Raw genomic sequence first — 16,453 nt, forward strand, 5'->3', positions numbered from 1 at the left:
TCATGGCTAGGAGGAAATGGTCTTTTACTTGTCCACATCTGAGGGACCGAGGGCTGGCTGTTGTGCTTAGACGGGGTTGAGTAGGGTGTCCCCGGCAAACTGCCGGTCTGTGAGGAAGATGCAGACAAAAAAGTTAGATTGCCTTGATCCAAAGGTGGTGCTCTCGATGTCAGAGAGAGCTCAAAACCAGCTGGTGTTTCCACTTCCAAATGAAATGATGACCTGCCAATCACACTGGCAGTTGCGGGTAAAGAGGTGGCAGGTCTGCGTCCAAAAACATGTGTGATTGCTGTCCCCCCAGTCACAGAGGATGAAGAGGTCGCGGATGCACAAGATGGGGCAGACGGTGGTTGGCCGGCCCGCTAGGCCGCATTGTAGGACAGTGAGCTTCCCACTGCAACTTTTGCTTCATATCCATGTGACGGTTCATGCATGAACTGCTGCGCTTGGTATCATAGATCCTAGAAGAGTGCATTGATGGAATCCTCCACAAGAGGCCCCCATAAACATTCACACATCTCCACCTTCCACCTCAGACCAGCAGAGGGAGCCCGTAAGGGATATAAATAGGGAAGGTGGAGCAAGGCAGTTCAGTTCCTCTGCAGAGTTCCTGCAGTAGAGAAGCCTAAGAGAGGTCAGTCTGCAGTGGAGCTCAGTCTAGTCTAGAGAACTCAGTTAATAGTTCAGCAGTGGAGCACGAGGCTCCTGCTAGCTGGATTCAGGGAGCCCAGTTAGAGCTTATGGTGTGCCGGCGCCATAAGATCTGTGAAGCGCGGCAAGCTGCCATTAGTGTGTATAGCCTAGTGAGGGCCCGAGTAGGCTGAAGGCAAGTGGAGAGTTAGTACATAGGGGGCAGAGGAGCTTAACCAGCTCACCCCGAAGAATTTACCGGACACCGGATCCGAGCTTACCGGGATCTCTATGACCCAGTAAGACATAACCGGAATCCCTGGAGAACTAGAAGTCCCAGGATCGCTAAGGTGCTGATACGTAACAGAACCAGGAGATGCTTAGGCCCCGCATACTGGGAGCATGAACTCCAAGACAAGGCCCTACCACAAGGTCAGCCAGCGCAGGACAGAGACAAAGTTAGGCCTAGCTCCTGGCAGGTCAGAAACTTACTACGCAGAGGCAAGAAACAGGAGGCCTTACATCCGCTCATTGGGGAGGATCCTGAGATGCACCCTTCACCCTACAGTGCTCCAGGATGTGCCTGAATTTCCACAAGTAAAAGGTACTGAAGTGACTACCGTGTCCGTTCCGGTTCTTGCTCTGACCCAGCTGGGTCTCGCCTGTCCTGCATTCCCCCTGCATACACTTTTCTGAGGCCTAGCTCCACCTGTGGAGAGCTATACCACCGAGCTGCCTTATCACTGGCCTCAGTGGACTGCTGCAGCGCTGGTGCTTCTCACCAGATACCACTGGTGGCGTCACGAACTCTTATAAAATTAACAATTATCCACCCTTTTAAAGAGTGACCCCAGGGTACGGGCCCGGGAGCCGACAACCGTGACATCCCTATGGCCAGGCAAAGGCCCGGGTATCGAGTCATCCCCATCCCCTGGGCTAGTCACGTCCTCCTCCACCTCCTCTGCTGACCTCATCGACTGGCTGACTCTGAGTTGACAGTAAGTGGGATCTCCAACCTCGTCATCATCACCCTGTGTGTTCTCACACCCGTCGTCCTCAGAGCCAACCTCTTCCTGCCCTGACCGAAAAGTCAAGTTGTCGCTCCAATTAGGAATTTGAGTCTCATCATCGTCTTCATCATTGTCTCCACCAACAGGAGTTACAGTTTGGGAACGAGGGTCTACATTATGCTCAGAACATTCTTCATCTGGTCCTGGATCCGACTCATAAAGATTCTGGGCATCAGTGCAGATCATTTCCTCATCTGGATTAACAGAAGCTCTGGAGCAGACCTCCGTTTCCCTGGCTATAGTATGAGTAAACAGCTGTGCAGACTCAACCATCTGTGTTACCCCATATTCAGACGGGCAGCTGGAGACTTGGCAGCTGTGAGGAAGCAAGTGCGATTGGGGTGAAACCTCTGAGGACTGGAGTACTTGTGATGTTGAAGTTGAGGTGGAGGAGAGCCCACTTGAAGAAGCACTTGATATCCATTGAAGCACCTGCTGTTTTTGTGCCTCATCTGGTATTTGTTGCGATGGGCGTGTCCGTAAGAAAGGGATCGTATCACATTGTCCACGAAAAGAAGTAGACATCTTAGTTTGGCTGGAAGATGGTCTTTCTTCTGCAGATGTTACCCCCCCACCACGGGGGGGGCTCAACCCACCAGCGGACAGGCACCAGTATTGGGAGAGGGGGCTGGCCGTCAGGGTCCACTGCGGCTCTGGCACAAACCCGGCGACACGGAGGTCGCACGGGCAGGAACGGACTGGCCGTGTCGGCTGGGCACTCCAGCGTAGTCCCTCTGCCCGCTCGCACCCGTAAACTCAAAGGGATGCTCAAGCGGCTTTTCTTCCCAGGGCTGTTCCCCGCCCAGCAGGAACGTGGGGGAGCTCAGGTCGGCCTTCCACTGTACTCCCTTACCTCCCTCGCCCTCTTTCCTTCTTCCGTTCTCCATCTAACCCCTCGGCTCTGTGGTGTCCGCTCTCCCTCCAGCTCTCTCCTTCTAACAGGTGGACTACCGCGTGTATTCACACTGTGGCGAATCTTTTGGGCCCAGGCATAAGAAGTTGTCGAGGTAATGGAGAATATGTGCCCCCTTAGAAATGTCCATTACAACCTATTCGAGGAAGCAACTAAACGCCTCAAATAGTGAGCAGGATCTGGACCACCCCATGGGCAAACAGCGATCTATATAGTATGCTCCTTCCCTGAAGCAGCCCAATAGGTGGACACTATTTGGAGGCACAGGTAGTAGGTAACCGGAACGCCGCATCAATGTCTGTTTTGGCCATTAGGGTGACCCTTCCCAACTTCTTGATCCGCCTGATTGCCTTGTCAAAGGATGTACAGTATATACTACTGTACTTGGTTCCGCGTCGATGTTGTCATTTACTGACCTGCCCCTTGGATATGACAAATGGTGGATTAGTCCGAATGTATTGGGTTCCGTTTTTGGCACAACTCACAACGGGGATACCACTACGTCTTGTAAGGAAAGTGTTCTGAATGGAACCGCCATTCTACCTAAAGAAAATTTCTTTTTTTTAATTTTCTTGTCATGACATCTGGGTGTTGGTAGGCTGATTTTAGATTTTTTCTCCAGCCTTTCTTGATTTTAGAAGGGCGTGACATGCCTATATCTGTGTCTCTCCCTCCTTTTACTCCTCCACCTCTTTTCTTTTCGCATGACTATATGTACTTGTCACTTTTCCATGAGTTAGTTGAGTCTTCTGAGCAGTTTTTCAGCTTTTGGACACCTTTGAAGTGTTTTCTATGTGTTTTCTATGTGTTTCTATGTGTTTTTGCTTGCCTGCCATTGGTTTTAACGGTGTTCGAAGGTGTTCGACGAACATACGGGTGTTCGACGAACCGAACCGAACCGAACTCGAACACTACGGGGGTGGCTCAACACTACTAATGTGTTCTCTAAGTTGGATTTAAGTGGAGCCTACAATCTGGTTAGAGTCAGAGGGGAATTAATGTAAAACAGCGTTCAATACCCCTGAGGGGCATTTCGAGTGTCTGGTTATGCCTTTTGGTCTGACCAATGCACCTGCGTTGTTCTAGCATTTCATAAATTATAATTTCCACCATTTGGTGGGCAGGTTTGTGGTGGTCTATCTGGATGATATTTTGGTTTACTCACCTGATTTTGAGACACATCGGGGGCATGTTAAACAGGTGCTTCAGATACTAAGGGATAACAAACTATATGCCAAACTTGAAAAATATGTTTTCGCCATCCAAGAGGTACAGTTTTTGGGGTACCTTTTGTCATCGTTGGGTTTTCGGATGGATCCGGAGAAGATCCGTGCTGTCCTTGATTGGGACCGTCCCGAGTACCTGAAGGATTTACAGCATGTTCTGGGCTTAACTAATTTTTACCGAAAATGTATCCAAAATGATTTGGTAATTGTGAAACCCCTCACTGACATGACAAGGAAGGGGTTTGATTTTTCTAAATGGTCGAATGCCGCCCTACAGGCTCTTTTCTCCCTAAAGAGTTGTTTTGCCACAGCACCTATACTCAGTCAACCTGATGTTTCTCAATCTTTTATCTTTGAAGTTGATGCGTCGGAGGTGGGGGTTGGAGCTGTTTTGTCTCAAGGTCCGTCCCCTAGTAAATGGCGTCCATGCGCTTTCTTTTCAAAGAAATTATATTCGGCTGAGAGAAACTACGACGTGGGTAATAGGGAGCTTTTGGCTATTAAATTGGTGTTCGAAGAATGCCAACATTGGTTGGAGGGGGATGTCCATCCTATTAATGTGATCACAGACCATAAGAACCTGTCATATCTTCAATCGGATAAAAGTCTCAACCCTAAGAAAGCTGTATGGTCCCTGTTTTTTTACTAGGCTCAATTTTGTTTTCATTTTCCGTCCAGGGGTCAAAAACGCCAAGGCTGATGCTTTGTCCTGGAACTTTCCTGGTGGTGGTGACCCTGAGAACACTGCCCCGATTTTTGCAGAAGGGGGTTGTCATTTCGGTATTGTACCCTTACCTGGAGGGTGAGGTGTTGGAGGCTCAGGAGGACGCCCCTGCCTCCTGTCCTTCGGGAAAGTTATTTGTACGTCATCCAGGTGGTAAAGCAACTGCGGACCGCCTTTCTCATCGTTTTTGGTGGCCGGGGTTGCATCGGGATGTGGTTGAACATGTGCCTGCTTGTAGTATTTGCGCGTGCTCTAAAGTATCGCATACCCGTCCGTCTGATACTCTTCTTCCACTACCTATTCCTAGCAGACCATGGACACACTTGTCCATGGATTTTATTACTGACCTACCGGTATCTGCAGGCAAGACTGTGGTTCTGGTGGTTGTAAACAGGTTCAGTAAAATGGTTCACTTTGTCACATTACCTGCACTTCCAAATGCCAAGACTCTTGCTCAGCCATTTTTAAATGAGATTGTGAAGCTTCACGGGGTTCCCTCCAATGTGGTGTCAGATCGGGGGACCCAGTTTGTTTCTAAGTTCTGGAAAGCTTTCTGTACTCGACTGGGGGAGGAGTTGTCCTTTTCCTCTGCCTTCCATCCTCAGTCAAATGGGTAGACCGAGCGCATTAATCATAATTTAGAGACATACCTCAGGTGTTTTGTCTCCGAAAACCAGGAGGATTGTGCATCTTACTTATCGCTGGCAGAAATTGCTATTAATAATCATTGCCAAGAATCTATCGGCAGGTGACCTTTTTCTGGTGCATACGGTTTCCATCCACAATTTGGTACTTTTAGTGGGGGAGGGGCTTCGGGAGTTCCTGAGGAGGAATGTTTTGCTTCGTCGCTTTCCTCTGTGTGGCGGGGGGGTCTGAGTAATTTGAAGATCATGTGAGACAAGTACAAACTAGGGATGAGCGAGCATGCTAGCTACTGCTCGGTGCTCACCCAAGCATCTCACTGCTCGAGATGCTTGGCGCTCGCCGAGTATTTCCGGGGTTGCTCTGCGGGAGCTCGGGTCCCCTTCCTGCATGTTTGGTGCTCTTTACAGAGTCAATGAACATGCAGGGATTGTCTGCCATTCACTGTAATGCCGCAGCCATGTTGGTTGTGGCATTGTAGTGATTGGCTGGCCGCACAGTGTCATCAGGTCTATATCAGACCTGGCGCAGCCATGCTCATCACAGTCACTGCAGAATCAGACAGTGTAGGGAGAGCTGCTGCTGAGCTAGGGAGAGATTTCCTTGTTTCTAGTTAGTGTAGATGTACCAAACTATATTAGAGAAACATATCAATCTCAACAAACAGTCCTTCTGAGGACTAATCCAACTGCAGAGATATATCAGGCAGGCAGCGTATATAGCAGACTGCAGTGCATATAGCACAAGAGGCTCCATTCCAGTTTTGTCTGCTGCTGCTGCTGTTAGATATTTCTAGAAATAGGCCCAGGTCTTAGGGGCCAGGAATATTTTTTTTTTTTGGATCTTAATCCTCATTATTTGCTTAAAAAGCAATCCAGAGAACACCGTTTTTCTGCACCATTTGCTTGTTGGCACAGAGAATACAGCCAGGTCCTTTCCATATTACAGAGCTAAAAATCCAGTTACGCGTTTCTGGCCCTCAGGCCCTTAGTCTTTACCTGAATACAAAACATATTGCATGAACTTTTATAGGGAAATACCTGAACCACAAACAGATACCTCCCCACATAGGGCGGAGCTCAAATACTACAGGTGAACAAATCAGTAAATACACGTAAACGCAATGGGGCATATAAGAACGGAGAGACAAAAAAAACCAAAAACACAGAATCTATAATAATACACAAATGCACATAAGCATAATACAAATACACCAGATAGTACAGATAATCGATAAACACAATATCATAAACAAAATACAATAGATGATACAAAACATTTTCATTTTTTTTTCTTCTTTTCAGAATCAATAATGCAAGATTAAATCAGTGTGCTTATTCAACCCACAGGGGTACGAAGTATTCATCATAAGAATCCAGTATGCTTCTCTGTTTAATAATGTTCTTCTCCAATCTCCACCCCTACGTGGTGTCCCCACCCTTTCAATGGCATAAAAAATCAATGTGGAAAGATCTCTGAAATGCACCTGAAAAAAAGTGTTTAGAAAGGTTAGAGGGATTATTTGCATCTGGATTACCAGCATCACATACTGTATATGTTCCCTCATTCTTTGTTTTACTTTTCTAGTTGTACATCCAATATATGATACCTCACATTAAAAAAAATTTTCAGTGTGTCAGTGAAGCTATTGACACCAGTTTGTTGTTCAAAATAGTTACCTACAGGCCAAGTATTTAAAACTGTGGTTTCTCCGTCACACGGATCACATATACGTTTTCAGAATATACTGCCATTTCTGGCTTCCATTACAAATTTGTTTCAGTGTGTCATTGAAGCTATTGACACCAGTTTGCTGTTCAAAATAGTTACCGACAGGCCAGGTATTTAAAGCTGTGTTTTCTCCATCACAAGGATCACATATAAGTTCGCTCCAAATTCAGTCATTCGTAGTGAGCGTGGAAGATATTGTCCTCCATTTAAAATGGGCAAGGCACGTGGCAAGGGATGGGAAACTGGACATGATGGTGATGGTGCATGCAGAGGCCGAGGCCGTGGGCAAGCTAAAATTGTGCCACAACAAACTGTTAGAACCCTCCTGTTAGTTTTTGCTATCTTGTGTTTTGCGGTCACGTGACCAGCTGCCTATATATTCCAGCTCCGCCCTTCTGGCTTTGCTGGACTTCAGTGTTTTTTGCCTGTCTCTCTAGCCAGGTGCTTCAGCGCCTATCTCTGTCTAGTTTGCTTGGTCCTCTGGGACCTCTAGTACTTTTTGTCAGTTTGTCTTTTTGCTCTGCAACAACTTCTGTTAGGAGGTGTCCCATTTTTGTCCCAGTCCTTAGTTCTTTTAGGGACCCCTCCCTTTATTCTATAGGTCTCCGTTCAGACTAGCCGAGGACGAAGGCGGGTCTGTTCACAAGGAACAGGCTGCCCGCTACATTGTAGGGATTCAGCTTAGTCTTACTGTAGGGACAGCTTTTCCCATTCTTTCCTTAGTTTATGTTGCAGATCATAACACAAACACCCACATCTTCTCGCTCGACCTTCCAGTCCCAATTAATAGGGGACCGCAGAACACCACTATTGAACACAGAGCATTGTGAAAAGGTTATTGGTTGGATAGCAGATAATGCTTCCAGTCACTTAGCCACCACCACCACCTTGTCTTCCAAATGGTCAAGTCTCAGTAGCTGTGAGTCTGGACCGGATATTCCCCACCCTGAACCTCCTTCCTCCCACCATGCCGAGTGCCCAGAGACAACTGATCCCACACTTGGTCATTCCGAAAAGATGTTCACTTTTCCATTTATAGATTAGGGTGTCTCGCTCGGTCCACTTGAAGCGGGGCAAGAGGAGATCGCATGTAGCGATGCCCAAATATTTGAGCAGTCTCGGTCGCACAAAGGAACCATGGGAAAGAGTCACAAGAGGAGGACGAAGATGAGACACAATTGCCAGAAAGCACACAGCACACAGAGGGAGGGAGGCAAAGCAGTGTGGTTGCCACAGACAGAAGGCAGGCAACCGTTCCCCGTAACACTAACATGAAGGAAGTTGTCAGTACAACTGTTAGGTCTTCCTGAGACTGGTTGTTTTTTAAAGATTCTGTCGCTAACCCCAAAAAGGCCATTTACACCACCTGCCAGGCCAGCATCAGCTGGGGTGGCAAAATGACCAGCCTGACCACCACCAGCATGATCAGGCACAAGGCAGCAAAGAACCCGACTTTGTTTGCCCTACCTCAGGGTCCAGGAACAGTGTCTGCGGGTGGCACCACTGCTTTTACCACTGTTGTGCATGCAAGCCAATCCCCTGTCCATGATGCATGCGAAGATGCCTCCTGCCCTGCACCTGTCATAGCACACTCTCAAGAAGCAGCATCAGGAAGCACGTCCACGTCCTTGTCCCAGCACAGCTTTCTGTTGTCCGTTCCCCAGTCCTTGGAATGCAAGCGCAAATATGCAGCCAACACCAAACAGGCCACATTACTAAAGTCTCACTTTTCGTGACTGCTTGCGCTCGAAATGTTGCCTTTTAGACTGGTGGAAACGGAAACATTCCGCAACCTGATGACAGCAGCCATTCCTCGGTGCTTGGTCCCCAGCTGCCACTATTTCTCCCGGTGTGCCGTCACCGTATTACCCAAGCACGTGTCCCAAAACATTAGCAGTGCCCTCAACAAAGCAGTTATCGGGAAAGTCCACCTAACCATTGACACGTGGACAAGTGCTTGTGGGCAGGGATGGTACATCTCGCTGACGGCACACTGGGTTAAAATAGTGGAAGATGGGACCCAGTTGGACCTTGGGATGGAACACGTCCTCCCGATGCCAAGGATCGCAGGCCCTATGTCAAGCAGGGCTGCCCCCACAGTTTACAGCTCTTGCACCTCATCCTCCTCAGCCTCCTCCTCCTCTTCAGCCTCCATCTCCGAAATGACCATATCAGTCACAAGCTGTAAGCACTGCAGCACTGCCTCGGCCAAGCGGCAAAAGGCTGTTTTGAAGCTAATATGCTAAGGTGACAAAACGCACAATGATGAAGTGTTGTGGACAGCTCTGAAACAAATTTCAGGTGACAGTCATTACTGGTTGGTGACACTTCTAGACCCACACTACAAGGAGAATTTTATATCTCTTATTCCTGAGGCGGACAGGTCTACAAAAATGGGGCTGTACCAGAAGGCCCTTGTTGCGGAACTATTAAAAAAATTCCCATCTGAAATTGCTGGCGGCAGAGGTCACAGTTCATTGGACAACCAAGGACTACAGGCGAGAGACACAATACTCCAATCCAGCAGAGGCAGGGGAACACTGTCAAATTTCTGGGAGAATTTTCGCAGCCCCTCCCATCGCACAGGCCCTGAGGCGCGGGGTGCTCTCACAAGGAGTGCAAAGTTTGGGAAGATGCTGAGGGAGTACCTCTCCGACCGTACCAACATCCTCCTTGATTCTTCTGTGCCTTATAATTATTGGGTATCCAAGGTGGATACGTGGAATGAACTTGCTCTCTACACCTTGGAAGTTCTGGCCTGCCCTGCCGCTAGCGTTTTATCAGAGCAGGTTTTTAGTGCTGCTCGTGGAATTATAACTGATAAGCGAATCCGCCTGTCAACTGAAAATGCTGACAGGCTGACTCTTATAAAAATGAACAAGAGCTGGATTGGGCCAGACTTAACAACACCACCCAATGATAGTAGCGTAACATAAACTCAACTTCAGTGTCTTTTTTTGGGAGGTGTATTCCCATGCACCTTTTTACACCCACGCAAGGGTATATGCTTTCTGATTTTGTCTATTTGCTCTTGTCCTCCTCCTTCTCCTCATCCTCTACCACCATATCACCAGGGTTAACGTGGTCTGTAATGCAACACCCACATAATTTTTTTAAAGGGTGTTTATGATGCAAGTAAAAAATATTTTTTACACAGTATGTTCATGTATACCCCCCCAGGGGTAAATGTTTTTCAGCCCATACACTTAGTACATGGGCATTACAAATATAGGAGACCCGCTCCTTTCTAATGGGAACATTTTTTTTATGAGGCCCTCCTCCACATCTCTTCCAAGGGGCAGTGGAGTGCCTCACAATTTTTTTTTCAGCCCTTGCATTCACTACATAGGCCAACACTATGGGAGACCCACTTCCTAATAATGGGAACATTTTTTCATGAGGCCCCCTATGTCTCTCCCAAGGGGCATTCGAGTTACTCCAAATTTTTGGCAACCGTTGCTTCACTAATGGGAATTTGTCATTGCTGTTGCCCTGCTCTATGTGTCTTTAAATTGTTAGTAGGGTTTTTCCTAAATTTTGTCAGCCGTTGGACTCACTGCATACCCTATAACTATATAGCAGACCCTCTCCTTTCTAATGGGATCATGTCATACTCACTACTGTGGCCCTGCTCTATGTGTATTTAAATTGTTAGTGGTGATTTTCCTAAATTTTGTCAACCGTTGGACTCACTGCATACCCTATAACTGTATAGCAGATCCTCACCTTTCTAATGGGAACATGTCGTACTCGTTACTGAGGCCCTGCTCTATTTCTCTTTAAATTGTTAGTGGGGTTTTTCCAAAATTTTGGCAGCCCTTGCAGTCACAGCATGGGCATTACCACTATAGGAAACCCGCTCCTTCATAATGGGAACATTTTTTTTACTGAGACCCTCCTCTATGTCTCTTCAAAGGGTCATTGGCTTGCGTCAGAATTTTTGGTAGCCCTTGCAGTCACTGCATACGCAATAACAGTATAGGAGACCCACTCGTTAATAATGGGAACAACAAAGCATAGCCGGCTGATGGCTCTCTAACAATTGCAAGGGCCGACTGCTGGCCTTTTAAGAATAGTAAGGGCCACCTGATGGCCCTATAAAAATAGGCTTTGTGACTTTCAGAGTCCCTCCATCATAAATGAAACAGGATGTGTCTGATGATGTGTCACACACCACATGGCCAGATAAGGTTGTAAAATGTTAAAATGACATTTCCCGGTGAATGCATTTGTCTTAAATATAACATAAAAAACAGTAGGATCTTTCTTTAGTATAAAAAAACAGACTCGCCAATGTAACCTCAATGTAATCACATTGATCAGCTCATGCACCTCCTCCTCCATCTCCGAAATGACCACATCAGTCACAAGCTGAAAGCACTGCATCACTGCCTTGGCCAAGTGGCAACCAACTGTGCTGAAGATAACATGCTTAATGCTTAGGTGACAAACCGCCCAGCGCTGCAGAGTTGTTGAAAGCTGTAACACAGCAGCCTGATCTGTTGCTCTCACCACTGATCATAAAGCCAGGCATGGTTGTGTGTGACAATGGGTGGAACCTGGCATTGGAGAAATGACAGTCGGAGTAGATACGGTTTCCCTCTATGCCACTCCTTTCACCAAGCTAAAGAATATGGCTGTGGTGAAATATAGCTCCCACTAAGAAGCTGTTTCAGATTGAAAAACATGGGCCCACCAGAGTATTTGATTCTGAGGGCTCACCTTTCTCCCCCGCTCAAGTGCCCCATAGCAGCTGCAACGTTATCGCTATCATGAACTCTACTGATGTAGAAGGCAGGGCACACCATAGGATTCTCTGGTGGGACTGTCCAATCCTGCCGAGAAGCAGTCCTGGCTAAGAAAAGTGTGTGGGAAGGTTCCCTGACACTCTATGGCTACTTTTTTACTGAGGTGGAAACCCACGCAAACACTGGGAGAACATACAAAATCCTTGCAGATATTGTCCTTGCTGGGATTTGAACCCAGGATCCCAGCGCTGCAAGGCTTCAGTGCTAACCACTGATCCAATGTGCTGACGTTCACCCTCTGATATCTAACAGGCTGGAGAAACTTGTACGTACTGACACTCTATCTTCAGATCCTTTGTGAGAAATTAATGTATTTGGGCAGCCACTCACTCTACCAAATAAAATTCCTGAGAAGGAAATTGGGGATGGCTTTGCTACTGGTACTGGGGACAGTGCTAATTCCATGGCGTCGTACTATAGTTAACTGGAAATATTCCAGGCTGGTAGGAGGTAAGCAGATTCCCACAGAAAAGTACCATCAGTAATGTTCAGGGACCCGCGCTTGTAGAAGACAGAGACAATACCGGGAGAAATAGTGGCGGCTGGGGACCGAGTATGGACACCCGGTCGACGCCGGCATGAGGTTGTGAAAAGTTTCTGCCTCCATGAGCCTAAAAGGCCACATTTCAAGTGCAAGCAGCTTTAGATGACTTCCTGGGAGAAATGACAGCTGGAGTAGATATGGTTTCCCAAGTCCTTTCACCAAGCTAAAGAAAATGGCTGTGGTGAAATGCAACTCTCAACAATAAAAGTTATAGACTGGCTCCATACCATCTTACTATCCCTGGACATATTCACCTGTCCACGTGTTTGTGGTTAGGCGGTCCATCCCAGTAAGTGTACTGGGGAGGGCACGGGTAATGTTGTGGGATCCGTGCTTGAGGAAGGCGGAGATGATACCGGGAGAAATAGTGGCGGCTGGGGACCGAGTATGGACACCCGGCCACCGCCGGCATGAGGTTGTGAAAAGCTTCCGCCTCCACGAGCCTAAAAGGCCAAATTTCAAGTGAAAGCTGCTTTTGACGACTTCTTGGGAGAAATGACAGCTGGAGTAGATATGGTTTCCCAAGTCCTTTCACCAAGCTAAAGAATATGACTGTAGTGAAATACAACTCTTAGCAAAAAAAAGCTGTGGACTGGCCACATTCACTTGACCACGTGTTTGTGGGTAGTTCACTGGGGAGGGCACGGGTAGTGTTGTAGCACTCATGCTTGTGGAAGACAGAGATGACACCGGGACAAATAGTGGCGCCTGGGCACCGAGTATGGATACTCTGTCGCCGCCGCCATAAGGTTGTGGACAGCTTCCGCTTACATGAGCCTAAAAGGCCACATTTCAAGTGCAAGCAGCTGTCAAAAATTTGGCAGTATAATATTGTAGCATGTGGGTGGGTGGCTGGCTGCATACTTGCGCTTGCATTCCAAGGAATGGGGTAGGGACAACTGAACGCTGCACTGGGACAAGGACGTGGACAGTGATTGTTGCAAGTCTGCAATGACAGGTGCATGGCGGGAGGCATCTTCGCATGCACCAAGGATCACTTATGATGGGCACACTTTTAGGCAGTGACCTGGGAGTCAGAGATGCTTCCACGGGTCTTCCCCATGCTGTTCCCACGTCTTTTCAGCACTGTATGCATGTGTCTGATGATGTGTCACATACCACATGGCCAGATAAGGTTGTAAAATGTTAAAATGACATTTCTCAGTGACTGCATTTGTTTTTATTGAAAGTGCAAAAATGCATCAAAAACACTATGTGTGAACATAACCCAAGGTGTGGAGGAGTATTTTTGGTTTTGGTTATTTATTTTGCCTTATATACAAGTCATTACACTGGAAAGGATGTTCCTTAACGTATTTCCCAGGAAAATCCATTTTTGTTTCGTTTTTGTATGTTTTATTGTGAGTCCGTAAAAGTGGCATAATACCTCTGACAACATTGCTAACAGCAGTGGTCTGGGAGTCAAAAATGCTTCTAGGGGTCTTCCCCATGCTATTCCCATGCTATTTGAGCACTATTCCCATCGATTTGGGCAATTTTTAGGCCCTCTGCAGAACGCTGGGGAAAGCCGCCTGAAAAATGCTCAAGTTTCCCATAGACTTACATTGGGCTCGTTGCTCGGGTCGAGCACCCGAGCATTCCAATTTGCTCGACCCAAGCATCGAGCACCCGAGCATTTTAGTGCTCGCCCATTACTAGTACAAACGTATGACTGACAGGTCCGAACCTGGCGTGCATTTCCAAAGTGTGAATGACTTTGTGTGGTGGTCTACCAGGAATATCAAGTTGAAGGTTCCTTCCTGGAAGCTGGGACCTAGATTTATTGGCCTCTATAAAATAACCACCGTCATTAACTCAGCAGCATTTCATCTTGAGCTACCTCAGGCCCTTAAAATCTACAGTGTGTTTCACAGGTCTCTGCTCAAGAAATATGTAGAACCTCTTGAGTTCTCTCCCCTGCAGCCGTCCCCAATCATGGTTCATGGTAATTTGGAGTTTCAGATTTCTATGATTCTCACCTCCAGCATCGTTCCCTACAGTAGGTGCACGGTTCAGGAGGTTTATGGTTCAAAGGAAAGGATGTGGATTTCGGCATCAGAGGTGAATGCCCCCAGGCTGGTTCATTCATTCCACACCTTTTATCCTGAGAAACCTGGTCCTGAGTGTCCGGAGGCCACTTGTAGAAGGGGGTACTGTCACGGGTGTGTCAGGTGTGACAGACAATCGCTCTTGATCTGGCTGTAGAAGGTCACTGCACTTGGCATTGCAGACACCTTCTTGATCCTCTCATCTCTGAAGTATAGGTATATCCTTCATCCTTTAGGACCCAGCAGTGACCTCCTCCTTCTGCTGCTGATTGACACTCCCTTGTTTGATAGTTAAAAACTCTCAGTTTTTTCAGAGAGTCACCGGTGATAGTTCTATGTACCTCGGTGGATGCTTGGAGCATTAGCAGTCAGTTAGTGTTGTCTTTGGTGCCCTTGGAGGACAGTTGGCATTATCTCTCTGGTGTCTGCTTAAGCTAAGTAGTTTTTTTACCTTGCTGTCTTTAGTTTGTAGTGGGCCTGACTAGTGCTCAACCCGTCCCCTCCCTATCTAGGGCCTAGCTCTAGGGACATTCAGGGTTTAGGTTCCTGCTCGTCGATAGGTGCAGAACCTATATAGGTACAATAGGGTAGGCAGGGTGATATTACATCTGCCTAGGGATCTCCACTCCCCCTTTCCCTAGTTGTTGGGCTCCCTTCCCCCTCTTACCATCGTTGTACACTTATTCCTTCCCTCACCTTACGTGACAGTAGCAAGTATTTGTGAAGTATGAAGGAAATCTAAAAATTCTGAAATGTATTTATATTCAGCCCCCTGAATCAACACTTTGTAGGACCACCTTTCGCTGCAATTACCGCTGCAAGTCTTTCGGGATATGTCCCACCAACTTTTCATATCTAGAGGCTGAAATTGTTGACCATTTTTCTTTGCAAACTAGCTCTAGCTCTTTTAGATGGGATGGAGACCGTCTGTGAACAGCAATTTTCAAGTGTAGCCACAGATTCTCAATGGGATTTAGGTCTAGACTGTGCCTTGACAATTGAAACTTATAAATATGCTTTGATCTAAACCATTCCATTGTAGCTCTGTCAGTATTGTGTGAAAGTGGCCTAGACTGGGATAAGACAAGCATATGTAAAATGGTCTGTTTTTCATGCAGAAACAACAAAAAATAAAAACTGAAAAAATATTATTTGCATGGTTTTTGGTATGTCAATCGTAAATCTGTTTGTTTTTATCTCCATCAATAACACATTTATTTACTACATCAACAGTTTTAAAAAAAACAATCAAAGCCCATTTTCAGTGCAGTGGTGTTATTCAAAACTAAAATTACCTTGCAAAAAACACAGAAAACATACTCTTATACATCAATTTGGACAGAAAAAAAGTTCTGGCTCTTGCAAGAAGGGGAGAAAAAAATGAAAGTGCAAACAATGAAAAATGATCTTTGCATGCAGAAGTTAATACTAGAGATTATGGAACCTTTTGAAATTCAAATTCTTCAGGTTTGGCAATTTTTTCCTGGAAATTCTAGTTGTCGTGAATAAATTCAATGTGAATTGCACATAGTTTAATCCCTTTACTACCTTTGACATACTAGTACATCAAAAGTAGTAGGGAATCTATCAGCAGGTTTTGGATATGTATTCTGACAGCACCATGAAGTAAGAACAGAGAGCCTGATTCCAGCAATATATCACTTAGTTTACTGGGTGCAGCAGTTGTGATAGAGTCACAGTATTTTCTGCTGTAGATATAGGAGAGCTTAGAATGTTGAGCCCTGTGTAACCCTACCTACACCATTAAATAGCAGCTTTCTGTGCACATTGTATATTGACAGAAAGCTACTAGTGGTGGGTGGTTAGTCTAGCATGCTTGAGGTAGATTGTCCTGTAATCATAATCTATTAATGATAAAACATAGATTGTATTGAAACAGCAAAACACAGCCCAGTAAGTGACCCATAGCTGGAATTAAGGTTTTAACCCTACATCATGGTACTCTGAGATTACATAGCAAAAACCTGCTGACAGATTCTCTTGAAATGGAGGACAATCTATGATAGTGTGGGAAATCAGGATCCAGTTTATATTTTCAGTCCTCATTTTAAGCTCTAATCTATCATGTAGCACTTTTACACAGAAGCCCTCCCCCC

This window comes from Phyllobates terribilis, unplaced genomic scaffold (genome assembly GCF_046119375.1).
Source record: "Phyllobates terribilis strain yellow unplaced genomic scaffold, ASM4611937v1 Scaffold_1__5_contigs__length_1240528914, whole genome shotgun sequence".
NCBI classification, from domain to species: Eukaryota; Metazoa; Chordata; class Amphibia; order Anura; family Dendrobatidae; genus Phyllobates; species Phyllobates terribilis.